This window comes from Triticum dicoccoides, chromosome 7A (assembly GCF_002162155.2).
Source record: "Triticum dicoccoides isolate Atlit2015 ecotype Zavitan chromosome 7A, WEW_v2.0, whole genome shotgun sequence".
NCBI classification, from domain to species: Eukaryota; Viridiplantae; Streptophyta; class Magnoliopsida; order Poales; family Poaceae; genus Triticum; species Triticum dicoccoides.
The window spans coordinates 664,287,300-664,295,913 of NC_041392.1; positions in this window are offsets into that span (position 1 = coordinate 664,287,300).

The window sequence follows — 8,614 nt, forward strand, 5'->3', positions numbered from 1 at the left end:
ACGGCGCGCAGAGGATCATAATCCCAGGTCTAAAATGTCGCCTTTGTATATAGGTGGCGAAGTGTCCGGAATCGAGCCGAACTGATGATTTTGCCGAACTAAAGCAGCAACTTGACATGGCAGATGCCGACATCGTGCTCGTCAACGAGCGGCTTGATGAGGCTCAAGGTATGCAATTCCTCGGGCGGCATCTGGTAAGAGGAGCTTTATGCCAGTATCTTACAATGTGTGTGCTTGACGCAGATGGTGCGGCCACCGTGGAGAGTCTTCGGTCGGAACTTGCCCGAGCTAAGGAACAAGCCAGGAAAAGTGATGCGGCTGCCGAGAAGGCCCTTGAAGAGCTGAGAGCCGAACAGGCTGCTCACTGCCGAAGTAAGAAGGAGATGGCCGTGATGGCCGTGAAGTTAAAAAGTGCTACTGACCGTTGCAAGTTTCTTGAGAAAGAAGACCGGGCGAGACAGATGGACTTAGAGAAGGCCGTTGCTGATGCCAAGGATGCTCGCTCTGCGATGAGAGCTGCAAAGGAGGAGCTGCGTCAGGCCGGACAGATTGCGGCTGGAAAGCCCTTTATGCTGCGGAGGAAGTTTTGCGATCCGAAGTTTGCTCCGTTGGACCGGATGTGGAGTGCGGAGGACACCTATCTGGATTTGGCAGCGAGTGCTGCTGATGCGACTGAATACTTTCGAGATCAAGAAGATCGCAAAGTGGAAAGGCTTTTCTGGTCGCAGTTCCAGAATCCAGAGCGTCTACTGGCAGTGGACGATCGTCTGGCTCAATGGGCCGAACTGAATAGATTGTCCGGACTCGCCATGAAGTACGTCATGGGTCATCTGTGGCCGGGGAGATCGGAGCCGAAGAGTTATTTCAGCTTGGTGCAACAATTCCTTGACGCGGTGCCACGTATCAATGCGATGAAGAGGTCTGCATGCATAGAGGGTGCACGGATGGCTCTTGCCCGTGTCAAGACATACTGGGCAAAGATGGAGACCACCGTTGTTGCATCCCGAGATTCGGACAGAAGCCGAGTACCCTCCAAGCACTATTTTCAGGAAGTCCTTGAAGGCGCTCGTGTAATAGAGACGCAGTGCTCGAAGGATGCTATGTTCTGATAGCATATGTAATTATAAAGCAATATTTTGATGAATTGTAGTAGCCTTTTATACTTGTGCCTTCAAGTATTTGGAACACCTCCTGTGCGGCCGTTTTAAGATATATATATATACAAAATCTGAAAGATTGCAGTTGTTGGCTTCAGCCCCCACGCACATAGTGCGGGGGTGCTCGCAGAAGGCGCATTTTCACACTTAATCCAACGTCTTGGTCCTACAAAGGAGGTGATAGTGCAGCGAGCTAGGCAACTGGACTATAATGCTTTAACACTTTCACTTAGCCATAGGAGCTTGACAATGAGACTATTTAGGTAGCCCCTGGTGGCGACTGCGCTCGCCCAAATTCGGGGCGCGTATGTGCCTGGCTGGGAAACGGCCCTTCGTTAATGCGGAGGAATCCTATAGATTCCGGAGAGTCATCGAGTGGTTGACCAGTCTCACGCCATATCATGACAGTCGGTTTTCGGCTTTCTCTACTGAGGTGCTCGCCTGGCCGAACCAGGGCACAATCGTAGTAGTTCTCCTGGTGCCGCCTTAGCCGATAGAGCGGAACGTAAGGCGGCCGAACACAGGAGCCGGGCAACCCAACATTTGACCAAAATCATGACTCGGAGCTGATGCATATAAGGCCAAACTCGCGACGCCGAACACTCCCTAAGGTATTCGGTCTTTATGAGAGTGGGCGAGGTAACGCTCTGAGGTATAAGCCCCTAGTGTCCAGGTACGCACAAGAATTCTGACGTGGCCACATGCCAAGACGCCAGCCTCCTCCTTGGTCATAGAACCAGGGGATGTGTATCAACAAGAGACAGTAAAAAAGGTTTACGCAGGGTCTTAATCTGAAAAGAATCCTTGGAACGGGTCCCTATTGCACGTCTGCGCCTGTGTCTCCGTTGTGTCGTATCCTGGACGGGCGCAGCACGACGTTCATCTGTAAAAAGAGAGCAACTAAGTTGAAAAAGGGGCATGCCGAACAAAAGTTATATGAAATAAACAAAGTGTAAAGTAAAATATGAAAAACTGAGCTTTATTGTCTCTTATTTTATACGTGTGAAGCCCCTAGTGCAGGGGTGTATGGCCACTAAGCCTTTATCAACGATACTTTTGTGCCGGACTCGTCTATCCGTGTCTGTGGTCTTAATGACCTATTCTGATGTTCTGGCTGGTGAAGCCATTGTATTGTGGGGCTGTTAAAGCGGCCGCACAATCCTCCGCTTGGGGGAGGTGTTCTCACTGCTTCCCCTTTAAGGAGATGATGCCGCGTGGACCGGGCATCTTAAGCGTAAGAGATGCATAATGCGGTATTGCGTTAAAGCGAGCGAAAGCTTCGCGTCCTAGTAGTGCTTGATAGCGACTTGAGAATGGGACGATGTGGAAAGTCAGCTTTTCGTGACGGAAGTTATCGGCAGAGCCGAAAATAACCTCAAGCCGTAGAAAACCCATGCAATGGGTGTCCGGACCTGGCGTTACTCCTTGAAAGGAGGTTTTGCTGTGGAGAATTCTTTTTGGGTCGATCCCCATGTGGCGGATTGAGTCCTGATATATTAGGTTGAGTCCGCTGCCACCGTCCATAAGGACATTTGAAAACTGGAGTCCGCCAATTATTGGATCGAGTACCAGGGTAGTCCAGCCTGGGTTCCTGACACTTCTAGAATAATCCAGATGATCGAAGATGATTGGTTTTGACAACCAGTGGCGGGATTCCTTTGGGATAGGGCATGGGGCGCGTACCTTTATGGGCGCCGCATGTTTTGTTATGTGGAGTAAGTTTACTGTTTTTACTTCTTGTGGGAAATTCTTTTGTTTCCTGGTACTCTGCTTTTGGGGTTCGTCCTCGTCTTCGCTTGGTGTGTCGAGCCCCTTGTGTTCGGTGTTGAGTCTGCCGGATTGTTTGAAAACCCAACAATCTCTGTGGGTATGGTTAGCAGGCTTTCCGGGAGTGCTGTGTATTTGACATATCCTATCCAAGATTTTGTTTAGGTTGGATAGGTCGTCCCTGTTATCTTGGAGGGGCGGCTTTTTCTAATTCTATCGTGAGCTTTTGAATCCAGCGTTGACTGCCGTGCTCTTCGGACTTTTTTCCTTAGTCCGGCGACGGTCCTTATTGTGTTGCGGTTTTCCGTTTCCATCCCTAGTTTCGGATGTACTTGGGTCACTGGTGCTGCATCTTGCCAACCAGATGTCCTCTCCTGCGTAAAAGCGGGTCATGAGGCTTGTTAGTGCGGCCATTGTTCTTGTCTTTTCTTGGCCGAGGTGTCTGGCGAGCCATTCGTCTCGGACATTATGCCTCAAAGCCTCTAAGGCTTCAGCGTCCGGACAGTCGACTATTTGATTATTTTTAGTAAGAAATCTATTCCAGAATTGCCGAGCTGACTCTCCGGGCTGTTGAGTTATGTGACTAAGATTGTCTGCATCCGGAGGGCGGACATAGTTCCCTTGAAAATTTGCTCGAAAAGCGTCCTCGAGCTCTTCCCAACTTCTGATTGTGTTTTCAGGAAGGCTTTTGAGCCAATGCCGGGCTGGCCCTTTAAGCTTGAGGGGTAAGTATTTTATGGCGTGGAGGTCATCTCCTCTAGCCATATGTATGTGGAGAATATAATCCTCGATCCAGACTCCAGGGTCTGTTGTTCCATCATATGCCTCTATGTTTACGGGTTTGAATCCCACTGGAAATTCATAATCCAGGACCTCATCGGTGAAACATAGGGGGTGTGCGGCACCCCTGTATTTGGGTGTGCCGGATTCTGATAATGGCTTTATTGCATTGCTTACGAGAGCTTGCTTTCTTGGCCCGTAAATGGACCTGGCTGGGACATGATGCGAATCCTTAAGTGGGTCGCATGCGGGCTTAAGTGCGGCGCTGCTTGCCGCTTTATGCTGGCCATGGGGTCGTCTATCCGACCGTGTGGCTTTCTCACTTTTGGAATGCGAGGGCTCTAAGGCCTCCTCGTCGAATTCAGGCAGTAGCTTTCTCTTCGGATAGCTTTTAGTGCGGCGACTGTCGCCGTATTTGTCTGTGGTATTGATTACTTTACTCCATCTGATCCTGAGTGCATCTTCCGTAGTTTTTAGCTTCCGCTTCTACCTTTTCAGGCTGCGTGCGGTTGCAACAAGCCGTTTGTGGAGGTTCTTCTGCTTCGTGGGCTTTTTCGGCGTAGGGTCGTCCGGAATGCCATTTTCGCCGGGGGAGGGATGTTCGGTTTCTCTATCCGGGTTGTCCTGTTGGGACGGTTGCTCTAAGGCATGCTCGTCGTCTACCGGCTCGTCCTGCTCTATGGCTGGGTCTTTATCGAGGTGGGGCTTGCGTCGGCGTTTATGCCGATGCTTTGATTGTTTTTCGAGAGATCGATCCCTCTTTCCATCCTCGTTTTCCTCGTTGTTGCTTCCTTTAGGGGTATCCACCATGTACACATCGTGAGATGAGGTGGCTGTCCAATGCCCTATAGGCGTTGGTTCTTGGTTGTCTCCTGCATCGTCGTCCATACCGTCGATGTCTTCGGAGTCGAAGTCGAACATGTTGGTTAAGTCGTCGACAGTGGCTACGAAGTGGGTGGTGGGTGGGTTTTGAATTTCTTCATCATCCGAATCCCATCCTTGCTGACCGTGGTCCGGCTAGGGCTCTCCTGATAAAGAGAGAGACTTTAGCGAATTCAGGATGTCGCCGAAGGGCGAGTGCTGAAAGATGTCTGTGGCGGTGAACTCCATTATCGGCGCCCAATCGGATTCGGTCGGCAGGGGCGCGGGGGGCTCGGAGTTCGGAAAGGAATCCGGCTCCTCGGAGTCACGGGCCATGCGAAGTGCAGGGCTGGAGTTTGGCTCGATCGCCTCTGAGATCGTAGCCCCTGAGGCAGCGTCCAACCGCTGATCCTCGATTGGCGCAGTAGGCTCCGAATCAATGGTCGGAACCGATGCGTGTGCGGCCTCCAAGGCGCTGTTCGGCGGCAAAGCTATATCATGCCCATCGAGCCAGTGCGGCGCGCTTGGCTGTGGCTCGAATCCGTCGAAGATCAAGTCCCCGCGGATGTCAGCCGTGTAGTTTAGGCTTCCAAACCTGACCTGATGGCCAGGGGTGTAGCTTTCGATCTGCTCAAGGTGGCCAAGCGACTTGGCCCGCAGTGCGAAGCCGCCGAAGACGAAGATCTGTCCGGGGAGAAAAGTCTCACCCTGGACTGCATCGTTGTTGATGATCGAAGGAGCCATCGGGCCTAAAGGCGACAACATAGAGGAACTCTCAATGAAAGCACCAATGTCAGTGTCAAAACCGGCGGATCTCGGGTAGGGGGTCCCGAACTGTGCGTCTAGGCCGGATGGTAACAGGAGGCAAGGAACACGATGTTTTACCCAGGTTCGGGCCCTCTTGATGGAGGTAAAACCCTACGTCCTGCTTGATTAATATTGATGATATGGATAGTACAAGAGTAGATCTACCACGAGACCAAGGAGGCTAAACCCTAGAAGCTAGCCTATGGTATGATTGTTGTATGATGAAGTTGTCCTACGGACTAAAACCCTTCGGTTTATATAGACACCGGAGAGGGTTAGGGTTACACAGAGTCGGTTACAATGGTAGGAGATCTTGATATCCGCATCGTCAAGCTTGCCTTCACGCCAAGGAAAGTCCCATCCGGACACAGGACGAAGTCTTCAATCTTGTATCTTCATAGTCCTAGAGTCCGGCTAAAGGTATAATCCGGCTACCCGAACACCCCCTAATCCAGGACTCCCTCAGTAACCTTCATGACTTACGAGTTTGAACTCGATCACGTCATTCCTAGCCTGCTTGGCTATATCCTTGTCGTGCCGATTTTAACTATGCTACCCGGTCCTTCTTCCCGAAGCAAAAATTTCGACGGTGAGCTAATATTACGTCGATCTTCCTCGTCATATCAATTGTCCTTGAACAACAAGCTTGATTTCAAGTTTGTGTCGTACGGTTTCAATAACTTTTCGCTTCATCATTCCGTTGACTTGATGTCATCGCCGATCGATTACATCTTCATGAAATCTCTCGACAACTGTGTCGGGATCATCATCAACATCCTAAGCTCTTCCAAGATATATATCGAATTCTTGACGGGCAATACCATCCTTGCGCCTCGATGATTCGTGTTATCATCAACCACTTTATTGCCTTCCATTCAACACAAACTTGTTCGTGTTTTGTGTTATACCTTGAGATCCTTGCTACCTTGCATTTATTCTTATTTACCTTGGAAATATTACCATCTTTTATGTCAAGAATGTCATGAGAGTTTCACCACCTCTTATGAAATTCTTGATACGGTGATGCTTCTCGTCGTCACCATTCTAACATTGAACGTGCAACCCAGCCCATATTTCGGGTGCACCTTTCAACCAATGTTTAATTAAGTATTTTTCTCCTCCAGCATACATCGTTATATTGTTTGATATGACAACTGTTACCTCCTTGATCACATAATTGTGGAGACCTATCCTTTTGGAAATCTCGATGAATTGTCGCTGATTCCATCAGCCACCTCCTCATCCTCTCGTTGGTTTACTGATGAACTCTTGTTTTGGAACTCGTTTCCATAGTTCATTTCCCGAGATTCTTACATTGTCATCTCGTCAATTTGTGTTGCAACTCTTCTTCTCGGGAATCCTGAGTCTGAGGTATCCTGACACCAGTCATATCTGAATCTTGGTCAGATATGATGGTTGAGACATATTTCCAAGAGTTATAACATTGGTCCTTATATGACTAGGTAAGGTGATGTCATGCCTAGCACAACTAGCCGGAGGACCTATTGTTATAGTTTCCATTTTAGCAAGTCTAACCATTCTTCCATGAGGAAATTGTAAGACTTATTCTATAAGTTGTTACTGATAAGTCCTTTGTATATCCAAGTCCAACCTTTGCTTGAAGACCATGTCAATGCTATCTCGAAGCATGTCTGTGGTACTCCGATTTTCAACAAGAACATTTGAAGCCCAATGCTAAATGTTTCCTACTCAATTATCCAAACACCGTTGTATGGGTAATATCATGAAATTTCTCTCACCTTACCTAAAGAGTTTTCTACATTATATCAAGTCATGGATATCATGCTTTGCTTGTCCTTGGGAAGGATATACCCTTGAAATATGTGTTTAAACACATTTTCCTTTCCATTGTTCTGTTTAAATATGATAATCATATTTTCCTTTCCATTGTTTGGTTTAACCTTTCTTGTGATCTATATGATCTAAGCAGTAATATTCTTCTCCTTATGTAAACACCTTGGTGTATGATCGTGTCAGTAAGACCCTATTGCTTTTGTTGATAGCATTCCGGTAACCACCGATGGACGAGAACTTTGCCTATTGGTCCGCCTCGTTCAACGAGCAGGAAAATGGTTCTCTTCATCCCTCTTCCTTGGTACCAATGGTTGTTGCCGACATAATCGATAGTCTTTCCTCTAACATGCCTTGCTTACATGATCATGCAAGACGCCATTCCCCTTCCTACTATTAACCCACATGGTGGGCCCATAACCCACAAGTCCCAAGATCAAAACCTGACTCTCCTGTACAACCCTGTTTCTAATGGTTATTCTCCATGATTGGCTTTGTAATTAATTCATGGGCCACCTTCCTAGGCTCTATTCTGGTATCAGACGCAATACTTACTCTCATTACTCTGAACCCCTTTCTCACTCTTGTTCAGACTTCGAGCAACTATCTATCCGCTTGGAACCTATTATTGTACCTTCATACCTTACTCTCGATGTATTTCATACGTTCAGCTTGAGCGATAATCTTATACTCATTCATGGGTTAACCCCAGATTGTTTCCCTCAAAAGCATTCTGACGTAGCTGAGCTGCCCCTTATCCTTTCGTAAGTACGATGGAGTTCCCGAAGAAATGATGACAAGTTTATCATGATGCATTGGAATAAAGAATTTAAGACATCAACGAAAGGGATTAACTTCTTCGAGAAGATCCGTTAGAATATCGTAACCAGAACTTTCCCCCTTACTCCCCTCTTAAATCTCGGGACGAGATTTCTTGTAGTGGAGGAGAAATGTGACGCCCGGATAATTAAGCTACAGTAATTCTCTGCTAATGATGCCACGTCACTTCGATTACTATCGCTAATCTCGTGTTAGTTTGAAACCGATTCAAATTCAAATTCAATTAAAGGCAAATAATAAAAGTTTGCAAACAATGAAACCAAAATGTTCAAGGTGGGTCAGATAAATCAGGTGTAAATACGATGGAGAAACCAAACCTTGATAAAATGTTTAAGGGCTCTAAACTAATTAAAACAGTAGTGAAAACAATTAAACAAATACCTATTGGATTTTATAAAATATTAAAAATATTTTATTATGGGTTAAGAATTGATGTGACAGCAGTTTGCTTATAAATACTACTTTAGGTACCAGTAGTGATTTTTGTAAAAACTAAAGATTAAAAGAAACTAGAAATAAAACATAAAAGAAAATAAATAAAAAGAAAAGATCTAAACAAGAACAAAACAACAAAAAAGGAAGAAAGACCC